This window comes from Pogona vitticeps, chromosome 6 (genome assembly GCF_051106095.1).
Source record: "Pogona vitticeps strain Pit_001003342236 chromosome 6, PviZW2.1, whole genome shotgun sequence".
Classification (NCBI taxonomy): Eukaryota; Metazoa; Chordata; class Lepidosauria; order Squamata; family Agamidae; genus Pogona; species Pogona vitticeps.
In genome coordinates this window covers 98,643,748-98,648,767 of record NC_135788.1, presented here as the reverse complement: position 1 = coordinate 98,648,767, position 5,020 = coordinate 98,643,748, and the positions used below count along the sequence as shown (strand labels likewise).

General features: G+C 40.7%; 1 long non-coding RNA gene across 3 annotated transcripts in view; it reads left to right on the top strand.

The window, feature by feature from the left end:
* Positions 1-3,553, top strand: part of LOC110079125 (uncharacterized) — an 8,626-nt gene extending 5,073 nt beyond the window's left edge. For 2 of the 3 annotated variants that reach the window (XR_012088650.2, XR_002300569.3), the window contains exon 3: positions 3,315-3,553. This is a non-coding gene — a long non-coding RNA (uncharacterized LOC110079125). Of the gene's footprint in view, positions 1-1,230; positions 1,287-3,314 lie in introns of all 3 variants that reach the window. The other variant, XR_002300570.3, reaches the window with a different exon arrangement.
* Positions 3,554-5,020: the final 1,467 nt, after the last annotated feature.

Genomic DNA, 5,020 nt, shown 5'->3' with positions numbered 1-5,020 from the left:
TAGTGAGAATGGCTGACAGTTAGATTCCAGAAGATCTCCTATATGGAGAGTTATTGCAGGGAAAGCACCCCAGAGGAAGACCACAGCTGCGATACAAGGAAATCTGCAAGCAGGATCTGAAGGCCTTAGGAATGGACCTTAGCAGATGGGAAACCTTGAGATCTGAGTGTTCAGCCTGGAGGCAGGCTGTGGAGCATGGCTTCTCCCAATTTGAAGAGACACTTGTTCAGCAGGCCGAGGCAAAGAGGTGGTCCCAAAAGCAGCAAAATCAGGGAGCTGGACAGGGGACAGATTGTATTTGTCTTCAGTGTGGAAGGGATTGTCACTCTCGAATTGGCCTTCTCAGCTGCACTAGACACTGTTCCAAGACCTCTATTCAGAGTACCTTACCGTAGACTCTCAAGACTGAGGAATGCCTACTAAAAAAATCCCACCTGTATACTAGGAATATGTGCATGAATTGAACCTTGGTATCTCTTGTCAAGACAAAGTCACCTGAGGTCTGAAGGGCAGTAGAAATGGCAAGCCAGTGAGTAATAAGGAGTCTTTATTTGACATTACAGGTTCTGTGTTCTCACGGCACTTTAGTTCTCTACTAAGATGCAGAATCACTCCTGCATCTTTCTGTGGCAAATTAGAAGCAGAGGGTGCTGTCTTAGATTGAGTTCAGATATTTGTCTATACAGTATTTTTCTCAATACAGCCACCAGAACTGCAGGCTGGCTGGGGATTTTGGGCATGGTGGTCCACAAAAATAACTTTTCTGAGACTGGGCCCACTGTCTTCAAGGACTAAGACTGAAAAATAAGAAGAAAGTATCTGTACGATCAGGGGACCCTGAGATTTGCTGACATAAGCAAAGACTTTAAACATCTACAACTAAGGCAAGGGGCATTTTCCATTAGGGAAGACTCTTACAGACAGCATATAGATTGGAAAACAGTGTCCAAAGGGAAATATGGGGGGAAATGCTTGCATAAAATGGATATCATAAAAGAGAAATCTGGACAAATTTGTGCATGAACGTATGAACATCTCCTACAAACTGCTGCAAGGGTTTATGCAATTCCCTTGTGAATTGATGAAGAAATGAAATGGAACAGATTTGTGTGCTTGATTGGTCATCCTAGTATGAATCATCATCATCTGTAACTTGAACCTGCACCTGCTTTTTGTTGAAAGAGCTCTCTCTGTGCCAACCTATAATTCTCTCTTTGCTTTGCTATATAGAGCATCAAGAGGGCATGTTTACCTAGGACTCACAGAGTGATGAAACCACAAAGGAGGTGGGTTAGGGGCCGAGGGTCATTCTCCCAACTTCATGCTTCTACATGTGTATTTGGCTGGTATTCTATCCCACTTAGGATGGACTTTTCTTCTTTGCCCATATTTATTTATTTAAAAATAAAACCTTTCGGTTCAATACAGAAGAGTTGACAAAAACAAATAAGCATCTTTGATTGATTGACTGAGTGAAATTATTTATGTCGCCTTTCTCCCCATATGGGACCCAAGGTGGCACACAAGAGGTAAAATAAGAAATTTTAAAACACTATATAAATATCACATTAAAAAATAACATATCATGAGAAAGCAATCCTAGAGCACTCACCCCTCATAAATCAACTCAACGTGGCTAATACAATGCTTGAACATACCTACAGACTTCACAAATTCTTTCCTGAAGGCCTGTCAGACATACTCCCAGAACGGACATATTCTGAAGCATGCTGGCAGAGACCGCATGGCGACTGCTGGGCAGATAGCAAAACCCAACATGTGTTCATTTGGGAACCAACTACGTTCCACAGACTTTAGTCCAGAGAAGCCCTATGAGATGGCAGTCATTGGGTGACAACAGGCAGAGCTTCAAATTCCTGCTCACCAGGGTTGGCTCAAGATTTTCTACTGCAAATGGTGCCTCCCCTCTTCCCAACCGATACATGTTAGCGCCTGAATCCAATCAAGTTATTTTGGCAGATGGAGCAGAAAATGCCACAAGCATAATTTACTGTTGCATAAGGAAGACTGTGTAAGTCTTGGTAGCAAATTGCTGCTCATTAACAAGGTGCTAGTGGCATTCCTGGCTTGTGTGCAGGAAAAAAAAACAGTGCCTCATTAGTGAGTAGCAATTTGCTATCAATCTTACATAATTTATTTTATGCAAGCAAAAATCTGCAAGAGGATTTTGGCCAATAATAAGAAAATGATGAACAGTTTGGTCCCTTGCATATCACACAAAATCAGATACTGAATGGTACAGCCAGTCTTCATCCCCAAAATGAATTAAACTACCTTCATTCATTCACATGTCTCATCCTAGCCCAGTTCACTGCACCATTATAAGAAAGAACGGGAGATGAATGCTGCTGTGAACTCCTTACATGAGGGATGGGTGAAAAATAATGGTAGAGGTATAGAAATATATATTCTGTGTTAGCTGGAGTAACTCGGTTAAATAACTGAAATACATTCCTCTTTTTTTAAAAAAAACATTGAGCTTCTAGGGGTCCTTTTTGATGTAGCATAGAACAACTTATGGAAGTTAATTCCTGTTCTGCAACAAATCTATTTAATAACCACCATAAAAATAATTCACACACCGTTGCATCTGATCACAAAAGAAAACGTATAGTGGGGAAAATTAGCAACTGTAAAAAGCCAGTCCGACCAATACTCATGTTACTCTACCATTGTTATTTTATGACAGACGTTCTCACACCCTTTACAGCGGAAGCTTCATTGAAATACCTTCATATCAAAGGCACTATCACCAAATGTTAAAATCCAACTGACTTTCTTACCAACCAACCAACCAACCAACCAGTCTCTGTACAGTATTTTGATATCTTTATTTTGATGTAATTTACAAATATTTGCCTTATATCTCTTTCTCTTATATCTGATGAAGTGGACTTGTCCACAATAGCTCACATAAAAAAAATAATAAAGTTAGTTTTTAAGGTGTCATCATATTTTTGTCTTATTTGTTCTTTATTAATTTTTTAAATTTTTATTTTATTTTTACCTATAACGCCAAAAAAGGTTGATATATTATTTAAAATATGTTCATAGTTCTGTTTGCTAGCCTGCCCATTGGTCTGTCATTTGCATACCGTTGTACAATTAGACTAAATTAATTTATATACTGAGATTGACCTTTTTGTGATGACTGTGAAACACCTGGGGGGGTGTTCCCTTTCATCATAAGGTATTTCTTGCAACAAAACAGAGCTTTAGGCAATATAAGGATTACCACCACCACCACCCTTTTTATTTGCATCACTGCTGACTTCAGATTTCTCCTCCCACAGCATGACAGAGAACTGGGCAAGCAGCCAGCTCCTTCACGCATGAGTATCTTAGAGGGATTCATCATTCTATACCACTTCTGCTGCTGCTTTATAGCCCCAGCGCATCTTCTGCTGCCCGATTCTTCCTGCCAGCTCTTCCCCACAAAGGACAAATGCGCTGAGTGTTTTACAACCCCACTCCTTGTTTTCTGTTGTTAGGCACTTGCCTAAAATAAATGTGTTTGCCAAGCTACGGCCTATATGCTTTTCCTTGCATTCTTCTGAAACAAAACCAAGATACAGAAAGCACATGTTTTTCAATGAACCCCCATGAAGATTTCTATGACACCGGTAGAGATTAGTGGAAGAGTGATTTCTACTGCATGCATTATACGTCATAGTTTTCAAACTGTGCGGGTGGTTTAAGGCCATCTCCTGTTCCTCTCTACACACAAGCACTGGGAACTATCACCAGCAAATCTAAAATCTCTGCAGTCGTTCCATGGTTAATGTTTTCTGTGTGCCCCTCCTTTAATACAAACAAGATTTCTCCTAATACAAAATTACAAGCAAATTATCTGACTGCCTCTTGCCATGGAGGTGCAAAGATAGAACACTAACTCTGAAAAGAATGGTATAGATGTCAGACTCATGGTGGGAACTTGCAGCAGAGTTGGTAAGGAATACAGTGGGGTCTTGACTTAAGAACGGCTTGAGTTAAGAACATTTTGACTTAAGAACTGCTCTCATAGGAAAATATTGACTTGACTTAAGTACTTAGATTTGAGTTAAGAACTGAAAAAAACCCACGTGGGAGGCAAGGAAAGTGCAAAATGTGAACTTTCAGTTAACTGTTGGCCAGTGAAAAGGGTGCGTGTCTGCTTCCTCACTCCTCCCAGCGTTTAGAGAGTGGATTGGGAGTCTTCAGACTGCCTGGTACTGCCTGGACTTTATTTTCCCTGCCTTCCCTGAACCTTTCTTGACCTAAGAAAAAAAGAAACAAAATATCCCCCTCTAGTGGTCGAAGGCAGAATAGCAGCTTCCCATTAGTTTCTATGGATGGAAAAGAGCAGATACGGATCAAATGGTTTTCAATGCATTCCTATGGGAAATGCAGATTTGACTTAACTTTTTGACTTGAGAACCGCCTTCCAATACGGATTAAGTTCTCAAGTCAAGACCCCACTGTATGTAGATTCTTAGCGGCTAAAACTTAAGTGGGAGTTAGTATAAAGCAAAAATGGGGATTGTGTGGCCTGTCAAGTGGTGCTGGATTAGAGCTCCCCTCTAAGTTTGGGTCCCCACTGGCTACACTGGCCAAGGCTGACAAGAGCTTCAGTCCAACATTGGAAGTCACATTTTTACAACAGAAGTTGGGGAAAAAAGTGTGCCAAAATACACTGCACTCTCCAGAGCTCCTTTTGGCTGCAGCAGTGTTCTGAATCTACTAGACTTGCATCACTATATTGCCTTGATAGTATTGTAATAGTATTGATACTATTATAGCTGTAGTATGGTATCAGACATTACTTGCTGGCATCGCACTGTCAGTCCAGCCTGCTGCAGCTTTCTGAGGCAAAGATGGGACTCACCCCACTGCTACTGAAAACAAGTTGTCTCACACATGCTTTGATAGTCACACCAGATAGAGGTCAAAGTCCAAAACATAAAACAAACTGCAAAATTCACCAAAGGCACTCTATACAATAAGAATGAGGATGAGAAAC